General features: G+C 42.8%; 2 long non-coding RNA genes across 3 annotated transcripts in view; one reads left to right on the forward strand and one right to left on the reverse strand.

Annotated features, from left to right (window-relative positions):
• Window positions 1-10073: 10073 nt before the first annotated feature.
• Window positions 10074-20296, forward strand: part of LOC141580859 (uncharacterized) — a 43905-nt gene continuing 33682 nt past the window's right edge. Inside the window, exons 1-2 of one of the 2 annotated variants that reach the window (XR_012513256.1) lie at window positions 10074-10125; window positions 17243-17405. This is a non-coding gene — a long non-coding RNA (uncharacterized LOC141580859). Of the gene's footprint in view, window positions 10126-16902; window positions 17406-20296 lie in introns of those variants that run through there. The other variant, XR_012513255.1, reaches the window with a different exon arrangement.
• LOC141580860 (uncharacterized) lies at window positions 10118-19202 on the reverse strand. The gene is made up of 3 exons (XR_012513258.1): window positions 18967-19202; window positions 11228-11301; window positions 10118-10383 (listed from the first exon to the last, which is right to left on the reverse strand). It is a non-coding gene; the product is annotated as an uncharacterized LOC141580860 (long non-coding RNA).

Genomic DNA, 20296 nt, shown 5'->3' on the forward strand with positions numbered 1-20296 from the left:
TTTCATGCACCTGGCCGGTTTTGCGGCAGATTTATGAAATTGCAAATTCTGAGGAAATGCGCCAGCTAACCACAGCCGGAGCCTAGGGTCGCACTGGAGTGCGGCTGCTGGCAATCTGGGGAGTCAAACCGGAAGAGTCGCTTACCTGTTCCTCCCTCAGGCTTTCCACCTGAGGCAGGAGAATAGGGTCTGGAGGCAGGAAACTCAGGGCTAATTCACACTGACTTCCTAGAATTAAACCAAAAGGAAAACCCCAGCTTTCCACACCTAAGTAACGAAAGGACCAGAGGCTATTCCCTTTGTAAACCACCCCCACTTTTTCTGCGTAGCAGATGGCAAATTTAAAGTACTTCTGATTGGGGCCAAGTCTTCATTTGCATAGAAGAGTAACATTGTAACTTCACTTTAGCCTCTGATTGGTTGCTCTCCCAACCAATCAAACTGACTGCAGGCCACTACTTCATTTGCATGAAGCGAACACCAAGTGGCCACTGGAAAACCCCCAGAGGGTATTTAAACTGCTGAAAATTCTGTAACTAGGCTCTTGAACCCCTATGCTCAGACCTGCTCCTACCTTGTGGGGTGTACTTTAATTTTCAATAAATCTCTGCTTTTGTTGCTTCATTCTTTCCTTGTTTTGTTTGTGCATTTTGTCCAATTCTTTGTTCACGATGGCAGGAACCTGGGCCCCCTCCCCTGGTAACACAAAGAGCAGTGACCCTTGGCCTTCTGACTTGTAAGCACCCCCTCTTGGTGCGATTTTGGGACATCAGCTCCTATTCTCCGCTAATATAACAAGATAGCAAAATCCATACCCATTACAACATTCTCAGGGCTTTGTAGTTTCTCAGAAAGGCCTCCATAAATATTCAAATTCTAATTTTAAAGGCATCGTTGAAAAGGACGGTAGCAACCATCTTGTCCAATATCCTACCCAAGGAAGTAAACGCCTCCACATCAACCCGCGCAGATGGGCATGTGGGCCTTCCTATTTCTCCTAGAATGAGAATTATAAAGAGATTCAGCTGTTAATTCAACTGCGATTCTTAAACTTGAAAATGGATTACAACTAACTTTGTTTAAACAATATTTTGAAATTTTATTGTTATTAAGATCTGTGAGCACTTCAGGAGAATTGATGCTTTCTGGAGAAAATATATCAATTAATGACATGAGTTATGTGTCTTGAAATATGCCAGGTGTTATAATTACCAAAAAAAAAAAAAAAAAAAACCAACAAGTGGAAAATGTGAGACAAATCCTATAATTTCCTAAGATAAGAACACTGGAAGTCAAAATCTGTGTTCACAAAACAAAACAAAACAAAACCTCAGAAAATGACAAGTGTTGCCAAGGATGTGGCAAAATTGGAAAACGTGAACATTGAATATAAAATGGTTCAGCCTCTGGGGAAAAGTTTGGCAGTTCCTCAAGAAGTTAAACATATAATTACCATATGGTTCAACAATTCCACACCTTGGATATACCAAAAGAATTGGAAACAGGGACTAGACAAATAAATCTACATATACCTTCATAGCAGCATCATTTGAAAAAGCAAAAGGTGGAAACAGCCCAAATGCACATCAACAGATGAATAAACAAACTGTGGTATATACATACCATGTAATGTTGTCAGCCACAAAGAGAATGAAGTACTAGTATATGCTACAATGTGGATAGACTTCAAAAGTATTATGCCAAGTGAACGAAGCCAGACACAAAGCAGTATATATCCTATAAATCTGTTTGTATAAAATATGTAAAATAGTGAAATCCATAGAATCAGGACGCAGATTGATGTTTACCAGGGGTTGGCATGAAGTGAAAATAAAGAGTGATTGCTTTATGGGATACAACTTCCTTTGGGGGCAATAAAAACGTTTTTGGGCTGAATAGAAGTAATGGTTAGATACTGTAAATATACAAAACACCACTTAATTGTTCTTTTTACAATACTTGATGTTATGTTTTGTGAACTTCACCTTGATTAATTTTTTTAACATTATTCAGCCCAGTGTGGTGGCTCACACCCATAATCCCAGCACTTTGGGAGGCCAAGGCTGGTGGATCACCTGAGGTCAGAAGTTCAAGACCAGCCTGACCAACATAGTGAAACACCATCTCTACTAAAAATACAAAACTAGCCAGATGTGGTGGCACATGCCTGTAATCCAAGCTACTCAGGACGCTGATGCAGGTAAATCACTTGAACCTGGGAGGCAGAGATTTCAGTGAGCTGAGGTCACGCCATTGCACTCCAGCCTTGGGCAACAAGAGTGAAACTCTGTCTCAAAAAAAAAAAATTATCTATGTTCAAATCTCACCTTTAAGACTGATCTCCCATGTGTTTTGACCAAGTTGCTAGACATCTCTGGGCCTAACTTTTTCTATCCAAGTAGAGCCATTCTGCCTGTGGCCAGTCTCAGCACAGTCTCAGCCATGACCACAATAACCATGAGACTAATGTCCCAAAAAACAATTAAAAAAAAAAAAACTTTAGTATATTTGGGTTAAAATAATCACTTGAAACTGCATCTAACATTTTCTCCCTCCTATTCCACAACAAACTTTTTTAAAGAGGAATATTCTTGTCTTAGTCCATTTGTGTTGCTATAAAAGAATACCTGAGGCTGAGTAATGTATAAAGAATAGAGGTTTATTTGGCTCGTGGTTCTGCAGGCTGTACAAGAGGAATAGCACCAGCATCTGCTTCTGGTAAGGGCCTCTGGTTGTTTCCACTCATGGAGGAAGGGGAAGGGGACTTGGTGTGTGCAGAGATCACATGGTGAGACAGGAAGCAAGAGGGAGTGATAGCAGAGGTATTGGACTCTTTTTGACAACCAGATTTTATGGGACCCAACAGAGCAAGAATTCAGTTATTACTGTGGAAACAGCACCAGTCATTCATGAGGGATCTTCCCCCGAGACCCAAACACCTCCCATTGAGCCCCACTGCCAAAATGAGGGATCAGATTTCAATGTGAAGTTTTAGGTGGACAAATATCCGAACTATAGTAATCCCCTTCCCACACGGGTAAAGTCATTAGCAGATGCTAAACAAGGGAACCATACATAAATGGTTCACCATCTATTTTTGTAAATAAAGCTTTATTGGAGCACACCACACTCATTGGTTGATGTATCCTATGCCGGTGCTTTAAGGCTATAATGCCAGAGTTGCATAGCTTTGCAGCTATGGTGCACAAAGCCTAAAATATTTGAATATCTAGCCTCATCTACATAAATTATTCACCAGCCCTTGATATAAAATAATAAGAAATTGTCAGTAAAAGGAGAATTCATGAATAAGACAATAAAACAGCAAAATGGTGTAAAAAGTGAGATTGAAATCTTAAAAGGGGGGGGAAAAACTGGAAACCAAAACATCATTTGTCACCACTAAATACATTTAAAAGCAAGGAACACAACAGACATCTGTGGGAACCAAATTACTGCCATGGAAAAGTAACCTAGATAATCATTGTCAATGTAGATGACCAAAAAATTATATTAAATTAAATTTCAAAAACAGAGATGGAGAGATTAAATGGGCAAACACCACTTAAGAAAGCCAACTCTCACCTCTTAATGTGTTTTAATCTCCCTTTTTAAACAAAAAGTGATCTTTTAAGAAAAGCTCTCCCCTGTGGTAACAATACAATTATTTGAAGTTCAGAGATTCTTACAGTTTAATATGAGATTTTCCCCCTCTGTTACATTAGAATAAATTTGTTTAATTTGTTTTAAAATAAGGCCTGTTATGTAACTCTGTTTCCCTAAAGGTGTAGCTTACCCTACCCCTTCTGTCTTTATATTTGTACAGAAAGACGTTCAGAGTGATATTTGCTTAGACAAAATCATAATCACTATTGGATGGTGTGATTTGAGGGTGATTTTTAGTCATCTCTGTGTTTTCCTATGTTGTTTAAAACCTAAATCATTCATTTATTTTTTGGTTTTTTACAAAGAAGGTAATTTTTCTTAAAAACGAAGACTAATATGTTATGTTTTGGATGGTGCCATGTGAACAGTGGCTACCATCTTCCTTTGTATATTTTAAATACCTCTTAAACAATACTTTGAATAATATTTTTATTGATTTGTTTTTTGAAATTGCCCACAGTATCTAGCATAAGCAAGGCACAAAATCCATGTTCATTAAAAATTTTATTGATTTTTTTTTCCTAAATTGTCCCAGGGATTGTTCACTGTTCTCAATGACAATAAGAGTTTAAAATATTCTTGACTCAAAGTTACTTGCAATTTATTTTATATTGTATTAATTATAGTAGAAATAGAATAGAATTTCTTTTTTATATTAATAGCAATAAAAGAAAAAACAGTTTAAATCATTTTAAAATGCCCCCAAAGCTTTCATGTCATGACAAACTACAATATCCAAGTCATCGCCACCCATGTTTCATCTCTCTTCTCCTCACCGAAGGAGAGCAGCTTTTCCAAAACTTGTGCCCTAGGTCCTCAAAACCTCTGATCCGCTGTAGCTCCGGCAGTCCTGCCTTCCACCCCATTCTTCAGCTTTTCTTGAGCTATTATTTCTTCTCACTCTTCTTAAGCAGCCCTTTGCCTTTTCTTTTTTTCTTTTTTTTATTATACTTCAAGTTCTGGGGTACATGGGCAGAATGTGCAGGTTTGTTACCTAGGTATAAACAGGCCATGGTGATATGCTGCACCCATCAACTCATCATCTACATTACGTATTTCTCCTAATTTTATCCCTCCGCTAGCCTCCCACCCCCAGATAGGCCCTGGTGTGTGATGTTCCCCTCCCTGTGACCATGTATTCTCGTTGTTCAACTCCCACTTATGAGTGAGAACATGTGATGTTTGGTTTTCTGTTCTTGTGCTAGTTTGCTGAGAATGTTCGTTTCCAGCTTCATCCATGTCCCAGCAAAGGACATGAACTCATCCTTTTTTATGGCTGCATAGTATTGTATGTTCAACCGTTGTGGAAGACTGTGTGGCGACTCCTCAAGGATCTAGAACTAGAAATACCATTTGACCCAGCAATCCCATTACTGGATATATACCCAAAGGATTATAAATCATTCTACTATAAAGATACATGCACACATATGTTTATTGCGGCATTATTCACAGTAACAAAGACTTGGAACCAACCCAAATGCTCATGAGTGATAGATTGGATAAAGAAAATGTGGCGCTTTGCCTTTTCTAAAGAACATGTTGTGAACTTTCTAGGATTTGTCATTCTTTCTGTCAGTTACCTAGATCCACACAACAGAGGAAAGAGGAGAAAATAAGGGCCAGGAGTCTTCAGGTGTTATTCCTGCTCTGTATTTTAGTGATTGCAATGCTCTCCTATGAAGGAGAGGGCAATGTATTAAAATCATTAGGAAACAATACAGGAAATATCGAATTCAGTGTTCAAACCAGCATGATATCTGTTTAGTGCAGGAGGTGAATTTACCCAGTGGGCTGAATTAATTGGGGACGGTGGCCTGGAGAAGCTGGGGCTTATGCTGAACCCAGAAAGAAGGTAAGATTTACTTACAATGAGGAGAAAAAGGAGTAAGAGTCTTCCCTATGAGAGAAATGCCATCGACCACATGCAGAGGTAGACATGGCTTGCCAGACTCTAGATCCAGGGGTGGAAACCACACCACTGCTGGGGAGAACAGAAAAGGTGTGTTGAACCCGGTAAATCAAGAGCAGCTCATAAACTAATATGCATGGTCTTATGTGGGAGCATGATCTTAGTAAATATTCAGAAACATGTACTAATTATAGGATGCCACCTCCTTTTGGCCACAGGTAGTCTTCTGTAGGGGAGCATCCTTTCCTCCTCTCCTCCAGCCTTACTTAGGGCTCTACTCATCTTGTGACTGCTGCCTCAGTCCTGGCCTCCTGTCACTTACTCCTCAAAAATAGAAAGATGCTGACGTGAAGGCCGAGGCGGGTGGATCACCTGAGGTTCTGACGAGTTCAAGGCCAGCCTAGCCAACATGATAAAACCCTGTCTCTACTAAAAATACAAAAATTAGCTGGGTGTGGTGGCACATGCCTGTAATCGCAGCTACTTGGGAGGCTGAGGCAGGAGAATTGCTTGAACCTGGGAGGCAGATGTTGTTGTGAGCAGAGATGGAGACACTGCACTCTAGTCTGGGCAACAGAACGAGACTCCATAAGAAAGAGAGAGAGAGAAAAGAGGGAGGGAGGGAGGCAGGAAGGAAGGAAAGAAGGAGGAAGGGAGGGAGGGAGGGAGGGAAGGAGGAAGGAAGGAAGGAAAGACGGAGGAAGGAAGGATAATAGATGCTGGAGTGGAGAGGGCAGCATGGGCTTGTCTGTCCATGTAATAAAATACTGCGAAGCAGAAAGGCAAAGTAGCCATGTAGGAAAAGGAGAAGAAAGGAGAGGGAAGAAATCAGTTCTCCTCTTTTCTCCAACCTTTTTCCCGCATCTCAGAGCTTCTAATGGTCGACAGAAGACTCCAGCATCACCAAACAGTGCCGTGTACAGACACAGCTACCTGTCCTGAAGCCATTGGCTCTCTAGGGCTCCAGGCTTGCCTCTCCAAATGCCTGCTTCGAAGCTTCCCTTGAATGTCTCATAGAATTTCGCGTCAAGCTCAGCATGGCCAAAACAGAGTCCATCTTCCCACTCACCACCTGCTTCTGCTCTTGAGTATGTTTTCTTGCCATCATCCTCTGGTCTTTCCAGCTGGTCCCTCCTTCTCCCTCACATCCCACATCCAGGCAGCTGCCTGGTTATGGCAGCACCACCTCCAGAGCATCTCTTCATGCTGTTCCCCGCTTTCCATTTTCATTGTCACTGCCCATGTCTGCCCCTTGTCACCTCCCTGGCATTCAGCTTCTAACTGTTCTCCCTGCCTTCATCCTGTCCCCTGCCCCTTTCAGCACTCCCCTGATGCTGTCACTGACACTGCCTTTCTGATGCCACAGGCTGATGATATCCTGTCTCAGCTTTGGAAGTACAGAGAGAGGGGCCGGGCATGGTAGTTCATGCCTGTAATCTGAGCACTTTGGGAGGCTGAGGCAGTTGGGTCACTTGAGGTCAGAAGTTTGAGACCAGGCTGGCCAACATGGTGAAGCCCCATCTCTATTAAAAATACAGAAATTAGCCAGGCATGGTGGTGCATGCCTGTAATCCAGTTACTCAGAGGCTGAGGCAGGAGAATCACTTGAACCCAGGAGGCAGAGGTTGCAGTGAGCCAAGATTGCAACACTGCACTCCGACAGAGCAAGACTCTGTCTCAAAAAAAAAAAAAAAAAAAGAAAAGAAAAAAATACAATGGATCCCCACTGTTTGTAGCAAAGTTTATAGACCCCTTAGTCTGCTCCATCAGGTCCAGTGAATTGTCACTCTATCCATGTTTGGCCTCACCTCCCATTCCTTTCCCTCATTTTCCCTGTTTAATAACTAACACACCGCTTCATCTACTTCCGTAGCCTTTGCTGTTGGTGTTCCTTTAGCCAGTATGCACATTCTATTTCTCTTCCGTATCTCTTCCTATCAAGATATTTATTTTTCCTTCTAGGCTCAGTTCAAACATTTCATCCTTCTCCTTGAAACCCTGCTGGAGTGTGCCTAGGACACAGTAAACCACAATACATTTTGGTGAGGGGATGAATGATTCAACCAATCAATGAATAAACCGATTAATAAAAGATGGATTTCTTGCCTGTCTTTGAGGTATTCACTTGCATTCCAAGCCATTTCTTCTTGCCTGGGCTAAGCTTCCCCAGAGCCTGCCTGTTGTGATCGATCCACAACATCTTCTAAAGTATGAATGATGCACCAAGTTAAATATAGGATTTGACTAGTTTTTGTTGCAGGCACTTTGGCTCAGGGCATGTAAGATCAACTACAGGTTGGGCTATAGCATGGTGCTCTGAGCCCTCAGTTTGCAATTCCAGGGACGGGGAAACACTAGCAGGTTCAAAGGCAGACCAAACCTGAATGTAATTATTTAGAAGGCTGCTCTGAGACTGTACTCCCAGACCAAAATGCTTAATACAAACGGCAGCGTCCTTGGCTCTTGAGGGTAGGTAGGTGCTGGGAGTCAGGTTCCAGAAGTAAGCTCTGGGGATTCTAGTGCTTTATGGTCACCCCACCTAACCCGACCTGTAGGCATGGGGGACTTCAGGGGTTCTGACCTTAGTCTTCCTGCCTCAAATTCCCACATTCACAGCTCCCTTTTTCATAGGAACACGTGCCATGAAGTAGCACATACCCCAAAGTGACAATTATGTCATGACTGCCTGACTCTAAATGAGCTCTTTACCCTGGTTGGGGTAGAACCCACCACCACTAGGAAAAGGAATAGAATAAACATGTTTGCGTTGAGGCATGGAAAATATAAGCAGAATACAAAGGACTCCTCCGTAGACATCCTGTGAGCAACCTAGGCTGATGCAAAGCAGACCCGAGGAAGGGAAAGGAGAGAGAGGAAAAAAGAAGAAAAGGGAAAGAGATTGACACAGACGCCGACAGTGTCTCATGTTTATAAAAAGGTTTCACAGCTTGGAAAGTAATTTCAAATGTATTATGTCTTTTGATCCAACGAACATCACTATGGGTTAGAGAGAGCAGCTATAATTTTTTTTTCATTTCATAGACGGGGAAACTGAGGCTTGCTGAGGTCTGATTCACTTAGAGTCAAAGAGCAAGTCGGAGGCTAATCTTGGATTTCAAACCTGTCTTCTGACCTCCAGTTGAGTGAGCTTAGTACCACACCACCATGCCTCTGAATGTGGCTTTTCAGAAGCAAGCCTCTCTGTAAATCTAGCAAATATCCTATAAACCTAGCATAAAACTGGCTTTTTACAATGGGTACAAAGTATGGGGATGTAAGGAAGCCCCCCTCAACCCCCAGGGGCCTGAGGACCTGGGGACCTACTTTCTGGTTCACTCTCTGGCCTCTCAATTGCAAAGATCTCAAACATGCTCAAGGTATAATTAATTTCACTAACCTTGTGGACTTTTGGCACCCAGGTAAAAAATAGCAGTAATAATTGTCCTCTGGTGTCTATATGCCAGCAAGCACCCCAGGCCAAAATCAGGTGATTATGAAAGTGGCTGTGGTGAGCTCCTGCCTGCGCCTCCTGCAGCCGTATGGAACTATTCAAAATGATAATCTGGCATGTAGTAACTCAGACTGGATGCGTCCATCACTCACAGAGCAGTGGGCACAGCCTCCAGGATTCTTATGTCTTTTGGCAGGGCCAGCATTTTTTCTCCAAGCTCTCACTCATCCTTCACACAATTTATTTCTGCAGAGCGCCCTTCATACACATCAGCACTGCTTACTTTACCCAGAGAGTCAATCACCAGATGCCAAGAGAAAGGGAAGGTTCTTTGGGGGAGATTTAAAGGGAGGCTTAGACTCCAGGTGAGGGGGGCAAGAGCAGAAGAAAAGAGGGATGGTACTGGTGCAAGAGAAGACCCTGACTGGACCCTGAGATGGGACCCTTAGGGGCTGGGGAAGGAGGATGAAGCTGAGCATGGGGAAGAGAGAGCAGAAAACTGAACTGTTCCAGCCCCTCCCCACTGCACCACGCAGCTGTTTGCCCTTGGTCCTGAGTTTCTAGATGCTTTAACCCAAGTTTTGTCACCCAAGGGTGGGAACTACTTAATAACCACTCCTAGAAATTCTGAATACAAAGAATTCTGGGAAGGTTCTTAATAATTACAATAAAAAATGACAGGCCAGTCGTGGTGGCTCACACGTGTAATCCAAGCACTCCGGGAGGCGGAGGGTGGATTACCTGAGGTCAGGAGTTCGAGACCAGTCTGGCCAACATGGTGAAACCCCATCTCTAATAAAAATAGAAAAATTAGCTAGGCATGGTGGGAGGTGCCTGTAATCCCAGCTACTCAGGGGGCTGAGGCAGGAAAAGGAGAATGCTTGAACCTGGGAGGTGGAGGTTGCAGTGAGCCAAGATCATGCCACTGCACTCCAGCCTGGGTGACAGAGGGAGACAGTCTGAAAAAAAAAAATGTTGGACTTAAAGAGAATCAACTAATAATGTCTCTTTCTTCCACCTGAATTCAGAACTGAGAGAGGCTCAGGAATTGGACAGATGAAGACGTGTGGAAACAGCTTCATTATTACCAGTAAAGGTGAGGCTAGAGACTGTATCATAAACAGGTTTTTCCGGGTGGTTAATTTCACTCTACCCTTGCTGTTGCTTGTCCACCCATCCTCAGACCCCTCTGGAAATCAAGCTTGACTCTAGAAAACACACTAGGAGAAGGAGAGAAAGGAACTGAAGCAGATGCAGGTAGGCTGGCTCGAGAAAGGTGAGAGGAGGTAGCGGATCCACACAAGCTCTATTTCTTCTCTCAAACTCATCCATCCGAGAAGGCAGGAAGGCCCACCTGGAAGAGGACAAACGCCGAGTAAATGTCCTGTGCCCCAACACCTGACATCTGTGTAGTCCTTTACAGATTACAAAACACTGCCGTGCGTTTACAAGAGGAGTCTTTGAAGTAACCCTCTAAGCGATTCAAATTAGGATTGTCATACCCATTCTATCAATAAGAAAAATGAAACTACTCAAAATGTGGGGTCAGAGGACCCCCAACCCCCAGTCAGTTCATGGCAGAGCTAGAAATCAAACCAGATTTCTAACAAGTGTTTGAAATCAGGTTTCAACTTGTATACCCAGCAGGTCAGGTGAGACACTCTTGCAGCCGTAGCGGTTAATGACTCCAGGAGAGGAGAATAGGCAGATGGATTGAATAGTGCAGCAGCTGAAGCTCAGGGACACTCCATCTAAAAAGTGCTTACTGAGTACCTGCTGCATACTGCATGCTGTGTTGTAGACTGGGGATATAACTATGAACAGACATGACCCCTGTCTTGTAAAGCTGGGGTGAAATGGGAAGTGTCTAGGATTCAAGAGGCTCCTTAGAGAGGGAAGCAGAGGCAGAGGTGATGTATGTGCACCCCATGAGACTCACAGGGATATTGATTGCTGGGCTCATATCCCAAGAGGTGATTCGAGATGCAGAATCAGGCCAGGCACGGTGGCTCACGCCTTTAATCCCAGCACTTTGGGAAGACAAGGCGGGTGGGTCACGAGATCAGGAAATTGACACCATCCTGGCCAACACGGTAAAACCCCATCTCTACTAAAATACAAAAAAATTAGCTGGGCATGGTGGCATGCACCTGTTGTCCCAGCTACTCACGAGGCTGAGGCAGGGGAATCACTTGTACCTGAGAGGTGGAGGTTGCAGTGAGCTGAGATTGTGCCACTGCACTTCAGCCTGGGCAACAGAATGAGACTCCATCTCAAAAAAAAAAAAAAAAAAACAAAAAAAAAACGCAGAATGAGCCCCAAGTCAGATGGGCCATGGGTGCACATTAAACAGTGGTAGCCACCATGGCCTGACTATAAAAAGATAAAGATCCCTTCGTGGTTATTACATCATTTCTTTGTGTTTGCATTTTTGTTTTCTGTCTTTGATTTGTTTTGTTTTTCTCTGGGCCCTCAAATAAAATTCATTCTCAAAAACCCCAAACTTTTGTAAGATGAACCAAAATAAGGAGAACTTGCGTACACTCAGGCAGGGACTGAGAAGTGAAATATGGCAGGGACCAGAGCCAAACCCTGCAGATTCTGGGAAGGACCAGTTGGGTCAGGAAAACAACGTGATGAAAATGCACAGAGGGGAGATCTAGACAGCTCCCATGTTTTGAATCACCTTAGTTTGGTTTGAAAACCCATCTAAACCCCAAACACTGGAAAACATGTTCTTCTTTACTAGGTAGCCCCAGTCTTCCATTTTCAGGTTTGCTGAGATGAAAACAGTATCCAAGGACTAGGAACTGTCCTCTTATGTTCACACTGTAATATTGTCTCCACCAACAACTGTCACTCCCATGCCATTTTAGGGTTCTGCTCTTCAATAGTAGAGCGTCATCCCTTCCTATCCCAATGGTAGAGTCATGTTTTTATAGGGATGTATGCAGTTTCCTGGTAGAGCAGGAAAGAATCTAAGTAGGATAATGTTCTTAAAGTAGAGCTTGCATAGCCCTGTTATTACATATGGCTTTCTGCATTGGTTCTATGGATAACAGGCCAGCCAGAGAAGGCAGGGCAACCTTCAGCCGACACTAAATACAGAGGATTATTTGTAACAGGTATTTAATGTCTTCTCGAAATTAATAATCAGTGATCTTTTCAAGATTTCTCAACTTGCTGGAATCTACCTCAGTCTTGATAATGATCATTGGTGGCTTCTGTTATCCCGGAATCTCACATCTGGTTGGGTTTTTTCCCCCATGAGAGGTTCAATTTTTGTGCAATAAACGCATCCAATCTAAGAGTACAGATAAATGAACTTTTTAAAACATCAGTTTATTATTTGAATGCCATGGAGAGTGAATCAAGCCAGGATTTCTCTGGATAGAGTATCTCTCTAGATGCTCATTATAATAAGCCTCCTGGCCTTCGCTATCAATTAATCAAAACCTATCAGCTGCGTGTGGTGGCTCACACCTGTAATCTTAGCACTTTGGGAGGCCAGGTGGGCAGATCACTTGAGGTCAGGAGTTGAAGACCAGCCTGGCCAATGTGGAGAAACCCCATCTCTACAAAAATACAAAAATTAGCTATGCTTAGTTGCAGGCACCTGTAATGCCAGCTGCTCAAGAGGCTGAGGCATGAGAATTGCTTGAACCTGGGGAGGTTGCAGTGAGCTGAGGTTGAGCCACTGCACTCCAGCCTGGGCAGCAGAGCAAGACTCTGTCCCCAAAAAATTAAAAAATAAATAAAAATTTAAAAATTTTAAAAGCCTATCAATCGTTTTCTTTTTCATTTTCTGATAGCTTTATTGTGATCTAACTGACATACAGTAAACTGCACATATTTGAGTAAATAGTTTGGTAAGCTTTATGTGTGGCACATCCATGAAACTGTCACCACAGTCAAGATAATGAACATAAATATTACCCAGTCCAGATTTTTCTGATGACACTTTTCTTCCTTCTGGCTCCTCCTCAGTACTGCCATCCCACTAACCCCAAGGAATACATGCTTTCTGTCACTATAGATTACATTGCATATTCTATAATTTTATATAGATGAAAGCATACATTATGCAGCTTTTTGGCATCTGATTTTTTTTACCCAGTGTAATTATTTTCGGATTTATTCATGTTTATATGTGTATCAGTAATTCATTCCTTTTCATAGCTGAGTAATAGTCCACTATAAGGATATACCACAGTTGGATTATCCCTTCACTTGTTGATGGACATTTAGAAAGTTGCCAGTTTGATGCTATTAGAAATAGAGCTACTATGAACATGTGTGCATGATTCTTTGTATAAATATGTGCTTTCTTTTCTAAGAACAAAATGGCTAAATCATATGGCCAGTGTGTGTTTAATTTTGTTAAACTTCTCAACTGTTTTCCAAAGAGATTTTGCCATTTTATATCCCCAGCAGCAATTTATGGGAGTTCAGTTGCCCTATATTCTCTCCAATACTTGGTAAAATTCGTCTTTTAAATTTTAGCTATTGTAATGGATGTGTGATAGTATTTCATTCTGGTTTTCATTTGTAGTTAATATGCAGTAATGGATTTTTCATCATACTTTTAATTTGCATTTTCCTAATGATTAATATTGTTCAGGAGCTTTTCAGTTGCTTTATTTCCCTTTTATATATATATTTCTTTGGTAAGGTGTCTCTTAAAATCTCTTGCCAACTTTTAAAAATCTGTTTCTTTGTTTTCTTAGTAAGTGTGGGGTGTACTTTATATATTCTGAATGTAAGTCTTCTGTTAGGTATCCACTTTGTAAATATTTTCAACCAGTCTATGGCTTGGCATTTTATTCATTTAACTGAGTCTTGTAAACAACAAATCTTTTAATTTTGATGAAGTCCAATTTATAAATTTATTATTTTATGGATCAGGCTTTTGATGTCATACCTAAGAAATTATTGATTAACCCTAATTCACAAAGACTTTCCCTATGTTTTTCTGTAGAAGTTTAACAGCTTTAGGGCTTATATTTAGGTTTATGATTCATTTTGACTTAACTTTTTAATACAGTTAGAGGTATGGGTCAATGTTTATTTTATTGCATATAGGTATCCAAATGTTCTAGCACTATTTGTTGACAAGGCTGAATAATGTATAACTATGTTATCTCATTTGGTTACAACAAAATGTTATAATTCCTATGCTACTGACCCAAACTAACACAGAAAGCTGTAGCTTTTTTCTGTGTGTGTGATTGAGCCTCCCTCTGTTGCCCAGGCTGGAGTTCAGTGGCACAATGTTGGTTCACTGCAACCTGCATCTCCTGGGTTCAAATGATTCTTCTGTCTGAGCCTCCCAAGTAGCTGGGACTACAGGTGTGTGCCACCATGCCCAACTAATTATTTGTATTTTTAGTAGAGACAGGGTTTCACTGTGTTAGCCAGGATGGTCTTGATCTCTTGACCTCATAATCTGCCTGCCTTGACCTCCCAACGTGCTGGGAGTACAGGTGTGAGCCACCGTTCCTGGCCAGCTGTAGCTTTTTATGACTATGACTCCCTGTCAAGATTTCAAGTCTGAGCTTTTTCTGTGTACCAAAATCTTGTTGATAGCAGCAGGTAATCTGGATAGAATGAGGTGGAGGAGGAAAAAGTACCATGTCTCCAGAGGTGGAGGGTCCAAGATAAAAAGCAATGCCTTTAGCTTCCTTAATTTGCCTCTTTACTCCCTGGAGTGAGCAACGCTTTCCTCACTTTCACCCCTCTACCCTTCTTTTCTGTGCTCAGGGTACTACATCTGCTCATACATGCTCACTAACAAAGATTCCTGGGTAGCTGACATCTTCCCAGACCTACTTACCAAGGTATGCTTCCTGGTACAAGACCGGGTGCACTTGGAGAACTGAAAGCAAAGCACCCTCCTTATTTACCCCCAAATGGCTTATGGGCTAGTAATGGCTTTTCCCTGTTCCCCTCGCCCATTCCTTAAATGGGAATTTTTCTACAGCAGGAGGTACAGTACTCTTCGAAGTACTCTCACAGGAGATTCTCACTCAGGGCTGGCTCATGATCTTGATCCCTACTGAATACCCCAAGCTGTATCCTAGCTAGTGAGAAGTCTGGTTGTTCTGTTTCCTGCCCTCATGTATCTGCATGAGCAGCTGTCACTTCACTTCTGGCCTTTCTGCCTCTAGGACACTGACTGTTTTTATTCATTCACTGGCTTCTTCCCCTTAACTTCCTTCCCTTCTCCCCAGGGGCGAGGGGCTGCATCTGTTTTCCCAATTTCCCATCTTGAATGGTAATCAGTATTCCACCAGACATGGCTTCCCATACCCTTGACTTTATCTTAATAAATAATCCATCATATTTAGCAGAAATCATTGCGTCTTTGTTTAGGGATTAGGACTGGAGATATATTTAAACTGCATTGAGCACTGGTAATCCTGAAAGGGCCGAAGCAATTCTGATAGCACGATGGGGCCACAGCAGTTAGCACATTCACTCAGTTGCCGACGTTATTAAAGCAGCTGTCTGTGCTCAGCATAGAACAGATAAGCAGAGATCAGTATGCACGCGCACATATATATACAGGTTTGCTCTGGCATGCATGGGTGCATGCAAACACACATGCCCATACACTCCACTGCATGAACTCATGTAATCATGCTTGTAAGACTAAGCAAATCATATAAGCCTACACATGCACAGTCATGTGTAGGACATGTCTGTTCATGCACGTGTAAACATATACACCCGTTTTCATAATTTTGCAAGTAAATATGAAGACATGTCTGTGTACATATACACAAGTAACCACATTACTACAATTTTGGTGGTACAAATATGCAAACAAACAGCTACTCAGTAGCCCTCTGGTACAGTGTGCAATGCTCAGGATGAGTCTCTAGGTTCCAGATATAGAGCTTGCAAGAAGCTCCAGGTGTCTTTTGACTGCTTCTTCCTGCTTTTGCACACAGCAGTCTCTATCTCCTGGGTGTCTTACCAGAGCCTTCCTTTGCTGCCTCACGATGCCAGGTATTGCTTGTAAACCCTACTAAAGCCTGATCAATTCAGTTTCTCTTTGCCCCAGGAGCTGGGACACTGCTAATAGCATTAAAACACCTCAGCTACCTGCCCACAGTCTGGTAGCTGATGTTCCATTGATGTATTCATTCATCTGTCAACAGGTATTTCGTGAGTTCCTGCTGTGTCTAGACCTGTGCAATGAGTTGAATGGAATACACATGCATTTCAAACATACTTCTGTCCTTCAGGATCTTATGGGAATATAAGGCCTTTATGACACAAATCAGTTATATAATAGTAAAAGATAGTTATATAAGGGTACAATAGTGCTAAGGGCTCAAATGAGCATGCATTGGGGTCCCTGAGACCACATTTGGAAATTCACTGGAGGAACTCGTTAGACTCAGCATATAATTGTCCTCACAGCTAATATTCATTAGAGTGATGTGGTGAGGATGCTCAGCTAAATCATAATGGGAAAAGGGATAGGGAGAGTCTGTGGAATCCATGTGCAGGATTCCTCATGCTCTCTCCCACCTTCAGCAATAAAAATGTAGCAACGTGTGGGTGATGTTTCTGCTCAGGGCAGCCCAGTAGGCACTTGGTGCCAAGGATTTTATTGGGGGTGATTGCATAGGCACAATCTGCCTAGCACATACCAAAACTCCAGCTTCCCAGAATGGAAGCAGGTGTTCAGCATAAACACCACCTAGGCACTGTGAGTCACCCTTATCATCAATTAAGGAATGTGTTACATGAGCATAGGGAACTGGTTACATTCCCAGATCCAGCGAAGGGCAACCTTGCCATCAGGCCTTTTGTAAGGAGAGTGGTATCAGGCTTGTCATATTAACTCTTCTCTGCACAGGGCAGCAAGGAGAGGTGAGCAGTTCTAGAAAGAGAAAAATGAGCATGAGCTGAGAAGAGGGCTTTTGAACTGGTCTTGAAGGATGACTGGCATTTGAGTAGGCACAGAGGGCTGGCAGTGCTGGGAGTAGAGAGAAATGTAGCAGCTTAGCTCAAAGGGAGATGAAGCAGGGTAGCAAGGAGGGAAAAGATAGGGAGAACAGGATTCTCTACTTATTCATCAAACATAAATGCGATATTTGCTGTAAGTTGAAACTCTGCTAAGTGGGAAGTTAGATCCAGTCCTTAAAGAATTATAAACCAAGAAGGGAAAGAGACAAATAGCCCAGCAATTTCAATCGCAGGGTCAAAGAAGAAGAACCCGGTCACATCTCAGGAAGCTCTGGAACATTCAACTCGTGCTGAGAGCTGAGATATGAGTGAAGATTTGCTGGGTGAAGATGGACAAGAGGGAGAATAGTTTTCCAAGACTGCACGTGCAGAGGCCTAGAGGAGAGTGAGAACATGGTGAGTCCAACAATCCATACCAAATTATTGCTTGTCGACAGGCTAGGGCACTATGAGTGTGTTTTTTGCATGTTTGTCCTGTTTTGCTGCTAAATGAGATTCAGGTCAGCAGGACAGGTTCACATTCAATTATTTAGCTGCTTATATTGTTGAATGTCCATCAAATATGCAATGACAGCAAGTCCTTGAATAATGTTGTTTTTTTCAATGTTTCGTTATAACATTGAAAAAGGATCAGTTTGCAGCCAGGGCCACTATCTGTGTGGAGCTGGCATGCTCTCCCCATGTCTGCATAGGTTTTCTCCAAAATCTGAGCATGTTAGGTAAACTGACCTGCTCGATTTTCTGAGACTGGGCGAGCGTGGGTGCGCATGTGAGTGCACCTTGTAGGGGGATGACATTCTGTTCAGGGCTGGCTCCCCGAGCTGCTGGGATAGGCTCTGGCTGCCCATGACCCTGGACTGGAATAAGCAGTTTGGGAAATGAATGAATGAATGAATCATTGGAAAATAAAAGTTTGTAAAGTATATGGTAATGATATCATAAGCATGACAATAATGATCATACGCATGACAAACACATGGCAATAAACGATGCAGCATGAAAATGCTCAGTAAGCCCACCGGATTTGTGATGGGTTTGACCTGTGCGGTGGGAGGAGGGCCCTGACAGTTCTCACTTTGCAAGCATTTCTTCCTTGATGTAACCCGCCACCTCTGTGACCGCTGTCATTCACCAATTCCACAAAAATTGGATGAGTAATTATCTTGTTTTTATTACTCTTTCTTTTTTTTTTTAAATACTAAATAGACTTTATTTTCTGTATGTTTGCAGATATAATTGTGATTGAGTAAATACAGGTAACATATGAATAGTTATTACATTTGTCTTCTTAGGAATATCCTAATACTATGGATCCTATAAAGACATAGACGTTTTAGGGAAATAAGGTACAAATACGTAATACAATCAGATATTAATACTGTGTATGATTAAGCTCTTTCTTACGTGTGTGTACAGCTCACATTTATTCCAGTGTTTAATATTAGAGGTGTTCTAGTTTTCAGTTAGAAGTTTGGTGATGTTTTCATCACCAGAAATATGCTGTAGGACCTTAACTCTTGTTTTTACCAATGAACCTGTGGTAAAGTTGGTTTTGTTGTCTCTTGCTTCACCTAAATTTGCAGTTTCCAAGAACCTTTTGATGATGTAAAGTGAGGGCTTACTGTATTTTATGGCAAAGACACAGAATTCATAACTGTTAAGAGATGCTCTCATTCCTGTGGTTCTCCTTGATCCTCTAATTCATATCTAATGTGTTGGCAAGTCCTGCTGTCTGTACCTCCAAACCTATCCCCTGTCAGACCCCCTCTTGCCATCTTCACTGCTATCCTCGGAGCCCTAGAGACCAGCATCTCCCTCCTAAGCAGTAGTAAGAGTAATGTAAATCAGGTAATATCTCTGTCCTGTAAAGCCTTGACAAATGCTGACCGTTGCATTTACTAAAAGGTCCACACTGCTTACCAATGCCTAATGCCCCAGTCATCGGTCCCCTGCTTACCTTTCCACCTTCGCCATAGCTCTCTTCCTTCCACTCAGTGGGCTAGTTGTCCAGGTCTTCTTTCTGTCCCTGAAAAACACCAAGCTCATTCTTGCCCCAGGGCCTCTGCGCTCACCTTTCCCTTTGGCTGGAATCTCATTTCTCAGATCACCAGCTCATTGGCTCCTTCTGATCCTTCAGGTCCCTCCTGAGAAGCAGCTCTGCAGAGAGAACACTCTCAGCTTCTGTATCTCAAATTCTCCCTTCACCGCTCCCCGCCGCACCCCTCTCTATGACTCACTGTTATTTTCTTTATATAACTATTTATTCCCATTTGGTTTTTTCTCCCTATCTGGATTTTATTGTCTGTCTCCCCTCAATGGCGAAGTAAATTTCCTGATGCCACAAGTCTTACCTACCTTGCCTGGCATCTTGTTCAACAAGTATATGATCAAATGAATGAAATGTCTCTTGGTTAGTAGGTGGTTGGACTGGGGCATTAACAGAGAACCCCAGACCTTCTCTTCCCTCCCTTTTGGGACACAGAGCATTCAAATCCCTCCAAAAGGGGGATGAAGAAGAAATACGTGGGGACTGTGACATATCGAGGAGACCTGCACAGCCAGTGGACACCCACCAGCATGCTAGCTGGGGCAGAACAGGGGACTGTAGCCAGTCCCGCTACAGACAGTGCAGGGAGCAAGCTGAGCCAGCAGACTTAAGAGCAAAGAGAGAGGTGGTACATGAAGTCCAAGTGACTACAGAAAGATCATCCAGGCACACAGGGTGTTCTTACTGACAGGAGAGGAGCAAAGCAACAAGGGAAACAGAGGCAGGTAGACAATGTCAGGTGTAGTAGCCAGGCACTAGCTGCTAATCTGGGCTTTAGGTTCACAGCTATCTTTCTTGGGAGAATTGGCAAGAGTAAGGCTGGCCTAACCCTGGAAGAACTGGGGCACCCACCAGAGTGGCAGTTCAGAACGCCCCCCCCCCCGCCACATCTGCATAGGTTGCATTTGGTGGAGTTGTTGGCATAGCCAAAGATAAGATGCCTGAGCTGGGGCATCAGGGCAGGGTGTGAGGAGCAAGGATAGACTTGATAGGGAGCCACTCCTTTCATCTAGCAGGAAGCTTGTGGTCGATGTCAGAGGCCCAGGCAGCAGGAGCTGGCACGTTGCTGTCAAGTGACCACAGCTATAGCTGTTAGGAGGTAGAGCAGCAGGAATAGGGAGCCAGGAGGCCGTTAAACCACAGACCCAAGCATGAACTTGCCTCATTCACACTTTTTCCAGGGACCAGCCCTGAATGGACTTCTCTGAACCAGCAAGAAGAGAGGCTAGAATAGGACTTT

This window comes from Saimiri boliviensis, chromosome 13 (assembly GCF_048565385.1).
Source record: "Saimiri boliviensis isolate mSaiBol1 chromosome 13, mSaiBol1.pri, whole genome shotgun sequence".
Taxonomy (NCBI): domain Eukaryota; kingdom Metazoa; phylum Chordata; class Mammalia; order Primates; family Cebidae; genus Saimiri; species Saimiri boliviensis.